Here is a 13,858-nt window from a genome sequence, read left to right on the forward strand (position 1 = left end):
GCCGCTGCACATGAAACTGGGTCTGATGAAGCAATGAGAATGTTTCAAGTACCTCATTTTGGCATTTCCTAGCCGGTCATTTGAAAAAATAAAGGCCGGTGTGTTTGATGGTCCACAGATTCGGCAGCTCATCAAAGATGAACATTTCATCAGGACAATGTCAGAAGTCAAAAAGAATGCTTGGTTATCATTCAAAGCCATTGTCAAGGGCTTTCATGGAAACACACAAGCAAATTATTACACAGAAACTCTTGGAGAGCTACACAATGCTTGGTTGCAATATGAGCATCAAGGTGCATTTTCTGCATAGCCCTTTTCCTAACTTCCCGGAAAATCTTGCTGCAGTCAGAGATGAGCAAGATGAACAATTCCACCAGGATTTGAAGGTCATGGAATGACGGTATCAAGATAGATGGGATGTACATATGATGGCTGACTATTGTTGGAGCATCAGATGTTTTACTGTAAAAAAATGGCATGAGGTAACAATAAATCCTTTGTATGATCAAAAGACATTCAAATAAACAGTACATTTTAGTTAATATTTCATTATATTTTCACTGTATGTAAATATTGTATGTATTTTGACAAAAATGGAGGGTACCTTGTATCATAAAAACTGAATGTGATAGCAAAAAACTTGGGTTATTTCTGGATTTACCACCCAAAAATTAGTAAAAAACAAGTGTAAGATCTAACTCAACAAAAAATGTGTTCCCCAGTGTAATTGCATTGTACAAGCATCTGCTCCCTGAATTATGTCTCATTCCTGGCCTCATTGCCTTCTGTTGCCTAAACTGCTCATCGTACTTGAGCCAAGAAACCCCCCCGATATGCCTCACTAATGGCATCCAGGTAACAAAAAAGTGCCTAGCAGTTCTCCTGTGCTTTCACCCCAACAATACTTGCAAGAATCAAAACCTTGGAGCCAGTTCTGAAAAGTACGCGGAATAAATGCCAAGCTCCTTTTTCATCCCCTAGCCTTTTTCCCTCTCAGGCTTCAACTCACGAGCCCCAAAACGCTCTACCGGCAAAAGGGAAAATAACTCCACGCACTCACCCTTCCAAATCTTTTCTCCTGTGGTAAATGTGCTCCCAACAGGCCCTTGAAGCAGACATGAACCTCGCTCTTTGCACGGTATGCAACGCTCTGCTTACTGACCTCGCTACCACCAGCCTTACGAACGTCCAAGTTCCCAACCCCAGAACCCCCACCACCTTCAGCTACCAAGGACTGAGGAGTGGAGTCACCACTACCACCCGCTGAAGGCTGGTCAACACCACCGCATAAAGTCACATCTTTACCCAAGCCACCACCAACGTCCACCCTGTGCCCCTTCTGACCCTGACCCCAGCATTCACCTGGCCCACCCCCAACCTACAGCTGCAACTCCCTTAAGCCTCTCAACAACCCCCAACAGGAGCCACCACCGCTGCTTGCTGCCGCAAAGGACCACCGCCAGCCCCCTTAACCCAATCCCGCTCAACAAAACGATCCGCTCCGCTCCACTGGATGCTTCTCTCTCTCGCTTGACAGCATCCTCCACAGGAGGTCCTCCTAGAAGGCCTGCTGCAAACTCCCAACTCCCACGGTGCACGGACCTACCCCTGGTGGCAGGGGCCTGGTGTCGGCCTGCTGAGGGGTCCGAAGTGAAGGATTCCTTCCGCCACCCCCACTTGCCCCTTAGTGGGGGGGTCAGAGGGTCCCTTGTGGGGCTCCTGCAGTGGCGCTGGACCCCCAGGGAGGAACTCGGACTAAGACGCTCCGATGGCCTAGACCATTGAGCGCACATGGGGGGGTGACACAGGTGCATCGCCGACCCCCACCAAAAGCGAGGCCACTTGGGCTTCCAACCAAGCAACCCTTCTAGTCTCTGCAACCACCCTAAGGCAACTCATTAAGGCCTCAACTATTATAGAAACAATTTGTGTGAGCACGAGAACCACTGGGGAATCCCCATTCACTAAACTTAAGTGCTTTCCCTCTTCACCCTGTCATGTGGCCCTATGCCTTATTTGCTTCAGGCCTGCCTAATAAATAATGTATAAATCAACACTTTTCTACATCACTTGACCTCCATGTACTTTTGGGTCCAGAAGCAGCTGTAGGTTCTGCCATAGTTATAGTTATGTCTATGCATTCTAAATTTCAATCTATTCTTGCAAAGTTCTCTATTTAGACTGCACTCAAATAGCTCAACAACCACATACCAGTCATGTGGCACATGCCCGCTATTTTCAGGGCTGCCGGAGTTACCAGTAATTGTGGGCAAACCGTATGCTCATACTGCAATTTTCCACTATTATTTCCTCTAAACAATAGTGCCTTGTCATTGGACACTTTTGGTTTTAGAGATTATATCATATATTCAAGGTTTGTTATAAGAGATTACTGTAACAAGCTATTACAGATTACCCAGTGTGCCACCCAGCAGTCAGAACAAAGTGTCACTGAATCAGCATTGTAATCACTGAACTATACTGTACATAACGCATTGCTGGTCAACAAAGGCCCTCTGTTCCAGTCAGTTAACAAATAAAGCTGCATAATTGTGGAACTTGTCCTCCGAATACACTGCTGGCATTTAATCTATAGATGATATGTGAGTTAGCGGAAAGCCGCTGCTTCTTACTCCTCTTTCTATTAAATGGTCAGAAATAAACACAACATACAGTATACTAAAACTTAGTTCTAAGTCTACTTTTTTGTAATTTAAATATTTGTATCTTCTAAAAAATCTAAAAAGTCAGTGTTATCCATAGTGAACAATTAGATTATACTTGGTTTTGGGGATCTTGAATTTTTTTAGATCCCAAAGAGTATGTAGTTTATAAAGATTGTATTCACATTAGTGGAGGTAGACCCCTTAGTCATGGAGATCCTTTATTTATTTGTTCTTCTCAAGGGCTTATTTTCCCAGAAATGTTGGCTGTGTGACTTGCCACCGTGTGCTCTAGATTCTTCCCACAATCAAAAACATATTAGAGTAATATACTTCCACTTAAATTGGTCCTACTTTCTGAACTGAGCTTGAACTGATATTGTGACTCCCTTTAATTACAGGGACAGATGTGAAATTTGTTGGAGGTGTCCAGTTCATATAAGTATTAATGTAATGTTGTATTGATTAAGTATTTACATTTTATGTTGAGCTTGGCTGTAGGAATTTTCCCCTAGCTCCAGAAATCTAACAATAACTGTTGTGGTGAAATCTTCTGTCCATCTCGGAGTACAGGCTCTTTCCATCTACAATTGTTTATTATATTTTGCATTTGTATACTTTGCATTCTCCATAAAAATAAATACAGAATCCATTAGGAACATTTTGTATATCTTCAAAAATTACCGCTTTGGATTTCCCATCACTTTTTGCTTTGGTAATAATAGCTACAAGAACAAAAAGTGGAACAAATGTACATGCTAGTTATGGGGCACATACTTACTTTTCTGTAAGCACCCTACTACCCTATACCTACTGGTATAAGCTATACCAGTTCATGGATCCTGTTACAACTGCATCACCCAAAAGGGTCATCCTCGCCACCAGGTCACCTAGGTCCACCACAGTCCTCTTTTGGCCATTGGGTGGCCACTGATTGTCCCTAGCATCTAGATGGGGTTCCAGAAATAAAACCTAGATCTATTTTGTTTGACACATATGAAAGCAAAAAAAAAAAAAAAAAACAAAAACAAAAAGCCACCAGTACAAGGGAACTGTTTTTTGGCAAAAAAGACATGCCAAGAACATCTTCCCCCTGGTAACTTTTTGCTTTTTGGGCTTATTTCCACTCAAAGCACAATGTACCTCAGGCTGAAATATTAGCCTAAAGTGGATTGAGTACTTAACTATAGAAAAGAATACCTACCAGGGGGACCCACAGGTCAGTTGGTATCATCAGTAATAATACTATCTGCCTCCAATAAAACCATGAGTCAGCAGCTGGCAGCAGTCATGGATTTTTAAACATCCCCTCATATCCTGAGACAAAAAAACTGGAGAAAAAAAGGACAGGGAAAATCAGGCTGAATTGAAAACAGACTCAGTCACACTCACACAGAGGGGAGAGCAAGGGGTGGGGAGGAGCAGCAATACCAAAAGAGCAAGAGAAGAGTGAGGAGTCAGACAGTACAGCTGAGGAGGCAGAACTGTTTTCTTTGTCAGCTTCTTTAGCTTTTCCAATCATTTCCAGCTGCCATCAAAGCAAGACAAGGCAACTTTTAACTAAGACAAAAAGTTTTTTCACCCCCCTTTTCTACCTTTAAGTCAGTTTGGACCAAAACAAAAACTTTCAAAAAGTGTTTGAACTCTAAGATGCTGCTCTGGTATGTTTCCCTAGCCTATCCGCAAGATCTTGGCAAGGTGATCCACTTTTTTCCTCTTTCTTCCCGGATCTCTCTCCTATAAATCCAGTGGAAAAGTTTGTGAAACATTCCAGCCTGTGAAAAAAATTCACTCCCAAACCTCGGCGGAGAAAGTCAGACAAGACAAGGAATAGACGGTGTTTTTGGATGTCTCAAAGAAAGATATAAAAGGCAGCGATTGGGGTAAGTTGTGCGGTGAGCGAACGTTTCTGGACGTTGTTGTTTGACAGAACGCACGTATCTTGGAATGTCTGGGACTGACATAATGAAAATGAAATGGAAAGTCAGCTATGCAGGACAGTGGTGAATAGAAGTGACTGCATTGCTTTCTGGTCTCAGTTTACAAAAACTGGAATGATGGTGAAAATGAAGCTTGTATTGGTCAAATACCTTGTTTTATTTTTTTTTATATATAGCATGAGAAATGTGTATGTGTAAGAAACTGATTTATATATATAGACATCAAATCCACATTTATATTACCTAAAACATAGAACAATTTACCTGTCATGTGAGCAACATGGAGGATGTTATTACCATCATCCAATTCTACAAATGCCAGTTGCCTGGCCACCGTGCTAATCTCTCTTTAAAGCTGAACTCCAGACAAACAGCTAAATACAGAAATGAAATATCTATCTATCTATCTATCTATCTATCTATCTATCTATATATCATTCATTTTACATTTCTGTTCATACAGTTCTGATTTGAGGGCAAAAGACCTGATTTTTCTCTGCTGAAGTTAAGTAACACTTACAGGTCTTGTCCCTCCTCCAGCCTATTACTGGACAGCAAAAGGAGCAGTAGTAGACCGATTAGCTCATCCTTCTATCCCTCTGCTGCCTCCTCCTATTTATGTGCTTATAGTACACATAAAGTTTATTAGTGATGGTGACACTCTTACCTGGGCAGTGAAGAAGACGCCAGGGCTGAAGACCTGATTAACACTGACAGGTCTTGTCCCTTCCAGAGACTGTCATTAGACAGTGAAAGGAGAAGCAGAAGACTGATAAGCTAATCTTTCGGTCCTTCTGCTCTCCCCTCCCACTGTTGTGTTTATGTGTGTATGTAAAGCCGAGCAGTACATGTTGGCACACATTTGTTCCTGCTCTACCCTAGCTATGAGTGCTTTGAATTTAAAATACTTCACCTGTAACATATTGCAGCTTACCCATCCTTAGATGAAGAATACCACAAGATTATGTTGGGACTACAGAACATCTCCCACATTGATCTATAGTCTGCAGAGATCTGGAGACAATGATTACTGATATAATTACCAGAGCAAAAAGAAACAAAATAAAGACTCTGTTATTGTTTACTTGCCCTTTCGGTGAGCAACAGTGGCCAGGCTCCAGATTAATGTGACGCCTTGTTTGTAAGATTTGGATTGTATTTAAAGGCACGTTATTACATTTCACAACTTTTTGGCAGTTGCAGATGCCTTTTTTTAAACAAATGCCTGAATGTCTGAAGAGGCAAACTGATAGCCCACTAGGGGAGAGGACATAGTGGAATGTGTATGAACCCCGGGCAGGGGGAATGCAGCGTAAAGACAGCTGATGGTTTGTGGAATTGATGGATAACTCTACAGCTAGATGTAAGTCGGTGGTCTGATGAATTAGGTGACACAAACAAATGTCATCAGAAACTTCACTCAGATTAATGTGTTGGTTTATTTCCAAAAGGGGGAATCAGCTCTGGAAGCTGTAATTTTAAAAAAAAAAAGCCTGGAATAGAGCACATTACTATTACCCAATATCTCCCCATTACTGACTTTCCAATCCTTGCTTCACACTGTGTCCCCATGGAGGCCGCCATCTTGGTAGATGCAAGGTTTTTCTTCCCTATGTTAGAGCCTCCAGTGAGGAGAACAATGAGCTGTAAATAGGTAGTGATGGGGTCTCTTTAAGCCTCCTAATTTGTAAATACAATGAAATGGCACATTAAGTGTCATAATAGCATTCTTCACCTCTTACATTCTGAACTGTTTTGACAAAAGTTGATGATGAAATAGTAAAATATGTCCCTTAATACCATCATTGTCTAAAGCTGGTCACTAGGCAAACAGCTGAATATAAATATAGGCAATGCCTAACCTGCCAAAATGTGGAATTCTGTTTACCAGTGATCTAGACAACCTGCTAGGCAGCATCAGGAGTGTTTGGATGGGTCGCAACTCAGAAATGGATTTTCCTATTTTACCTCCTGGTTACTATGTCAAGGAGGATAAATCTTCTTTGCAGGCAGGCAGCCATAAAGTTGGATGTTCTAAACCTTCACCCCTTTAAAAACAACAAGTATATTGTTTATATAGGATCCTATATACTTGCAAAAGAATTTTTATGTCTTACTATTTAGCCTTAAGATTAATGCAGCTTTGCCATGCCAAACAGCACCAATGTAATTAAGTACAACTTGCCCCTTCCATGCCGGTGACTGGACAGTGAAAGGAAAAGCAGCAGACTATAAAGCTTATTTCTCTGCCACTTTTCTCTGCCACTTTCACTGCCACTCCTATCACCTATCTTGCACTACTCTACAAATGACTGGCTTCCTGTGCTGCTTCCCCCTATCAGACTGATAAATAGACTGTAAAAGTTTATACCACACCAAAAGTATTTTTTAATTTGGAGCTGTAGTAATCTGCATCTTTTATAATTTAAAAGAGTTCAGTAATGTATGCTTCTATAAAGAACACCACTAAACAATAAGGCATTTATCCTATACCCAGGATAAGGATTATTGAAATTTGGACAGGTTACAGTCACACAGTCAGTCTGCTACTTTTAGACGTTAATCTTTTAAAGCTGAGAAGTGACAATGACAAGCAGCGTGCCTCCCAGCCTGGGAAAATGACGTCAATCAGTACTGCAGAAGATCTGCAAATAGTTTTCTTAAATAGCTCTGAAAGTCTATTACTGTTAGATCTGGTTTGTTTGTTTCATGAATTGGATGTATTGTATCCTGGTAACTGTTGTTGTAGCTCTGTGCTGTCTGTAATGGTCAGTGAATGTGTTCAGGGTGAAAAGGACACCTGTGCAAGCACTAAATACTATCCACCAGTAACAAAGAGCATCCAAGGCTTCCCATAAAGTTCTCATTCCCACTGATCCCACACAGGAACGGGCTGTGTATTGGAACATTTTGTGTGTATGGGGGGGAAGTAATGCATCTAATTTAGGAAGCAACTGATTTTTTTCATTGAAGATTTGCCAGATTGACAGATGAAAATGAAATGTAAGTTGTGAAATGCGTGCGGTGGGCATGTTGTACAAGTATAGTAGCAGGTTCCAATGATCAGATATATAAAGATGTCCACTGCTTTTTACTCTCAGTGACACTTTTGCTTCTTCCATAGTTGAACACACATTAAAATATAATAGAGTTGGGGGGGGGGGGGATCAGGGGTAGAACGTTCTTGTAGATTTTGGCCTGTGTCAGACTTATCTCCGGTTACAACTCCGGAAAAATATTGCTAAACAAGGCAAAGAAAAAAACGTTTCTCCTTCACAGCCCAGATCAGCAATATGTTGCCTTCTGGTAGTAGCGGAATAGTTTTTGTGCTACAGAACCTACAATTGGTACCTTTTCCATGGATGATTGATTTGTACAGTGGCTCAGTGGTTAGCACTCTTGCTTGTAGCACTAACGTCCTAACTTGCAGTCTTGGCCTGGACACTATATGTATGTTCTCTCCATGTTTGCAGGTATGTCCACTCACAGTTTGGAAAGTTTACTGGCTTCACCACAAAATTGGCCCTAGACTGTGGTTAAGACATTTGATTGTGAGCTCTTCTGAATGGCTTTGTAAAGCACTGCAATTTTTGTTGGCACCATTTAAATCCATGATGATATCTATAACACTTCGGATTTCCTATCAGCTTCTTGCTCAATGATAATGTTCACCAGGACCATATATTTTTCTGGAGCTGAAGAAGATGAAACAGTATAAATTATTAGTTATAAATGCCTAAATGATACATAACAAACTATAATCAGCCAAATGACACAAGTGATATCATAAATGATAAAGTTAAGTGAGGTAAAGTCTGACAATGGGGATCTAGACCACGAAAACCAAGACAGATGATTGCAGAAAGGTATGTTAGCAGACAGGACTTTTTTCCTACGCACCTCTATACAAAACATGCCTGAATGAATAAAAACAATTTTAATTGAATTTGCTTTGTCAGGTTAAATAATTACGTAGTGCAAAATATCCATAGAAACTATTTCATCAGTTTAATAAGTCACACCAATGAAAGGTGCATTGTATTTCATTACAATGGATTTTGGCACATAACCTTTTGTACTTGCAGAACCTGGCTAACTGATAGGAAAAAACATAACAAAGTTGGGTGAATTAGGTTTTAGGTATTGTTTAATTGTTTATATTTTTGATATGTTTTTTAAATGTTTTGTATACACACAGTCTTTGCTTTACAAATATTTGCAAAGGCAGTGCCATCTTACCCATGTACTTCAAAGTACTCATCACCTTGCCCATGCTTTTTGATGCCCGCTATTTTAATGTGCTCCCTTGGACCACCATATGCTAACCTTACAGTTGCTTCCTATTGCTTCCATTCCATCCATGGTTTGGTCTAGCAACCAGTTGCACATCACATGACCAAAGGAGGCCAGGTATGGTGAGTATAGGTTGAGGGGCACTTTTACGGCCATGGTCATTTTGTAATCTGTGGGAAAGAAGTGTCTCTTTAATGCAAGACAAAAGGTTGATAGACTATGAGCAGGATTTGCAAAAGTGGTAGGAAACAGCTCACTTCCAGTTCACACCAACTTTCATTATAGTAATACATGCTCTGTACCATCCAACAACCCCCATTGTGCATTGTGGTGTGCTATAGCTCATGTGTGCTTTCTAGATGCATTAGGATGCCATTAAAAGTGAATGGTATTGCAGTACATATCACTATACATGAAGCATTGCAATTATTGCAACATAATGGTGTGAACATGCACCGTGTAAACATTTATATTTTGTGAATATTATTAAATAGGGTGATCTTGTGTTCACTTTATTTGCTCAATATTGTGTGATAATAAAGCACAACTAGCACATGATCATGATCAGGTATTCTATAATTGTGTACAGACACAAGATTTTAGTTAAACCCAGTGGAATATCAGTGATCATCTGGGTCAAAATGTAGTGTCTATATATCTGTTCCCAGAGTTGTTACCAGGAAGTTTGGGGATCCCTACAAATAAAATCTGACAATATTTCCAACATTTCTCCACTCTATCCAAAAATAGAAAAATTTAGATTAGATTAGTCTTGACATATACTATCCATTGAAGCCCTAATGGATCATATTGGGTAAATGATGCCCAGTGTATTCTGTCCACAACAAACTTCTTCCATATAGCTGAAACTTGTATGTACTCAAAGCATTCATCTACACTATTTTATATTTATATAATTTAAAAAAGTAAATAAAATAATTTTAAATATATATTTATTTAAGCATACATATACAATACATAGTTAAATAAGTAAACCACATATGTGTTTATATACAGTATGTAGTATAAAACAACAAATGTCGTCCACTGATGTATCTGATTCATTGTTTTACAGTCACAGTGCAAGAATGATGTCCTATTCACAAAAATCTGATTCCCAGAATCTTGGAGATCCCCTTTCTTTTCCTAGCCTTTTCTGAGCCAAAGCAATAATTATTTAAAGGTTGGAAAGATACTCATCTGGATCCAAAAGCTTGAAACAGACCTATCACTTATGCAGTTTCCTTATGAAATTAGGAAAAACAGCTCAAAACTAAAAAATGCACATACAATGGATAAACTTGCATCTAAGTGTTTGTACTGTCTAGAACAAAAGTGAATGAGAATGAAAAGTTACATTTTTTTTTTTATATTTTTTTCAGGTGGTGATAGTGTCTCTCGTGGCAATGCTCCATTATTGTACCATATCCATGAAGGGGCATAGTTGTCACCCTACATCAGCCATTCCCAACCAGGGTTCTGCGGAACCCTAGGGTTCTTTTAGAGGTTGCAGGGGTTCCTTGAGCTATGACTTTCACCGGTTTAAAGGGGAACACCACAGTAACGGGGACATTTTTCACACTGACCATCAATATAAGGGGTATATTTCTAAATTTATTTTAGCGGGGGTTCCCTAAAATCCTAACTTTTTTTTAGGGGTTATTCAAGGGTAAAAAGGTTGAGAAAGGCTTGGCTACACTGTAGAACACATCTACTTATCTCCATAACACAGAGTGTGGATGAACTATGGAAAACTATGCAGAACTGATAACACTGTTGAGATTTTAATACAGCAGAAAGCAATGAAAGTTCATAGGATCCCTGATATCATAGTATTTCTAACTTTTATTTATATAACCAACATATTCCACAGTGCTTTATGTGCCAGTCCATTGGTATGTCATCAACTGTTCTCAAAAGGTTAACAATATTTCTGGAAAAGTCATTATGTTTTTCTTTCCCCGTATTTTGCCAAAAAGAAAAAAAAGGATTATTTTTCAGATTTACTTACACTTTTAAATACTTTTCTGCATATGGCTGCATTTAAAAAAAATGCATATTAAACACACCTAAATGCGCGTTAAGGATAAATGAGAAAACTATACATACATACATACATATATATATATATATATATGTATATATATATATATATATATATATATATATATATATTTATATGTATATATATATATATATATATATTATAATGCCATAGGATAAATGAAAGCATGATAGAGATCATAAATATGCCAGTATAAATTCCATGTCTCACTTTTCCTGTCTGATTTTTGTATTAACTCCACAATATGGAGAGTTTGTTTTATCCCCCCAAGATACCAGACTAGCTTAACAATTCCTGACTTTGAAGCATCATATAGTTAAAGTAATTTTACAAGTTACCCAGTTTTATTTGTTAGGATTATTTCTTGGCAGAAAGAACTCAATAGCTGGTAAACATTTATTGGACCAGAGCTTTATTTCAGTTTTAGTTAATATAAGTTCGATCTCCTACCAGACCTTATTTTCTGTAAAGCCCCCCCCCATACACAAACCTAATGAACTAAACTGATGATACCATTTTTCAGAGTGTACTTTCCTTATTTTTTTACTTTCTGTCTCAGGAAAATTATACAAACAGTGTTAAGGGATGTTTTAACAAAACATGATCAGAACTGATGAGCACAAAATGTCACTGGCTGAGCACACAGTTGGCAACAAATCTGATCATATGTTCTGGGCCCTAAATCAGAACTGAACCCTTTGATCAAAAAATTGCCATCTGGCAGGTCCTTTATTGCAGAGGGGACAGGTTATGACTGTTCTAAAATATAATATATTTAAACTGCCTGATCACATTTTTTTTTTAAAAATACACTGACCTGTTCCACTGCTGGTGCCGCCATCTTTTTCCTTCTTCTCTTCCTTGTTTCAATCTTCAGTCATCTTGATTGGCTGGGCCAGGATGACGTAACTTCTGGCAAAGGTGCATGGGAGTTCAGTCAGTCCCGACAGGTGCAAGGGAAGCCAGAATGTGCCAGGTATCCCAGTGCATGTGAAGCTCAGTGATTTTGACAGTTGAGGGGAGCGATCAGGCAGGTGATTATGTTTTATTGCAAAATAGATCACCTGTTACTTTCTACAATACATTTCTGTTTTAAGCTAAAGAAATGTTTAGGCTGCTCTTGTTACAACACTGATCATTTCTGATGGTAATACAGATGACAGGTTCTCTTACTTAGCAGTCAGCTGTGCATAAGCAACATTATTTGCTTTTAAAGAAGAGAATGTAAGATTGATTAAATCCTTGCAGTGTATAAAGTTCACCTGGAGGGAGTTGTTGTTTTATTCTCAACAAAAATAGTGTGTAACTTTAAGCCAATCTTTTGAATCTTTTATATTTGGCCATAAAAAAGAATGCGTGGCCAAATCAGTTCCAGGTTTTTGTCAAAGTAGCCCTTTTTGCAAATTTTTATCCATATTGGAAACATCTGGCCACTCAGCACTCAGTTTGCCTGTCCAGGACGTGATAGGAACTATTATGCTGTAATTGCTTACAATGATTTGGCTCTTCTATTTGTACAGCCAATATATAGCCAGTTTTTTCCTCTTTACTTGCAGAATACACAGATTTATTCTCATTAGTTATTTTTCATAAGGAACCAATAGAACAATCCTACTTTGTCAAACCTTTATTACAATATACTTTTTACAGTCACACAGGTGGACACATAGAGCCTGAATTATGAAAGCTCCCCGAGACTGGAGAAGATACATTATCGTGGGATGACCTGAGTGATTCAGCAAATCAGAAATGGATCTGATCCAGGATTGAAAACATTTAACAACTAACATTTTTTTAATTATATCCATTCCAGATTTGCTGCATCACTCAGGTTCTCCTTTGATTTTCTATTTTCTCCAGTCTTGGAGAGCTTTCATAAATCAGACACATGCTGTACAAGGGTAAGGAGAGAGATATGGCAGAAGCAAAAGAACTCGGCACTATTGTTTTCACATTGTGGGAAGAAGCTGGAGACCCAGGTGAATGTACTCAATAGGAATTCCTCACTATTCTTAATCCAATCAAATTTCAACTGAATAAAACAAAATACATCTCATTCCTTTGATCTCTGAAGATAAATGAAACAGAGTAGATACAAAAGTAACAATGTTATGTTATAAAGCTCTGGCTTATATCTGAAAATGTTTATAAGTATCCTATTTACATAGCAGTTAATGGCTGTTGTTTTGACAAATAGGAATTGCTGTCAAGTGCAAGAGACAAAAGCAATGGGGCAGATAGGCAAGACTTATTACAGACATACTACTCTACATATTATGCATGCACCCTCATGGCTTGATTTAATAAAGTTCTCCAAGGCTGGAGAGAATACACTTTCATTGGTGAAGCTGGGTGGTCTAGCAACACTGGAATGGATTTCATCAAAGTAATTTGCAAATGTTTTAAATCCTGGACCAGATCCCTTCCTGGTTTGCTGGATCACCCAGCTTTACTGATGAAAGTGTACCTGCCCCAGCATTAGAGAGCTTTGTAAATCAGGCCCTCAGTGTCCATATCAGGATTAAACCCTAAACCTCCAACCAGGCATCAATTCTAGCCACTGTTCTACCTTGCATGGGCAATCATACAGTTACCATTTTGATTCTAGCTTTTTGTCATCAGTCTATTTACCCAGGGCAAGAAGTTCACATTATTGCTCTTTTCTTGGTAGCACATTTTCACCTTCTTTTGATCCCTTCTTTTGATCCCCAATAGTTCAGGAGATGATTTGTGTTAGACATTTGTTAAAATAACCAAAAACTGTACAAGTTATATGTTATAACATTATAATTGATAATACAATTATAATAAACATACAATATAACATTAAGCAATGATGACTGATCCTCTCCCTCTGCAGAGAAAAGCAGATGGAAGCATTACAAGGGGCAAGGGGA

The 13,858-nt window shown here is 38.9% G+C and overlaps 1 protein-coding gene across 1 annotated transcript in view; it reads left to right on the top strand.

Moving 5' to 3' along the window:
* The first annotated feature begins 4,084 nt into the window (after positions 1 to 4,084).
* PDGFRB (platelet derived growth factor receptor beta) overlaps positions 4,085 to 13,858 on the top strand; it is a 74,246-nt gene continuing 64,472 nt past the window's right edge. The window contains exon 1 of the mRNA XM_072400562.1: positions 4,085 to 4,546. The gene's annotated coding sequence lies outside the window, so the exon portion shown is untranslated. The remainder of the gene's footprint in view (positions 4,547 to 13,858) is intronic.

The sequence above is a fragment of the Pyxicephalus adspersus genome, chromosome 2, assembly GCF_032062135.1.
Source record: "Pyxicephalus adspersus chromosome 2, UCB_Pads_2.0, whole genome shotgun sequence".
NCBI classification, from domain to species: Eukaryota; Metazoa; Chordata; class Amphibia; order Anura; family Pyxicephalidae; genus Pyxicephalus; species Pyxicephalus adspersus.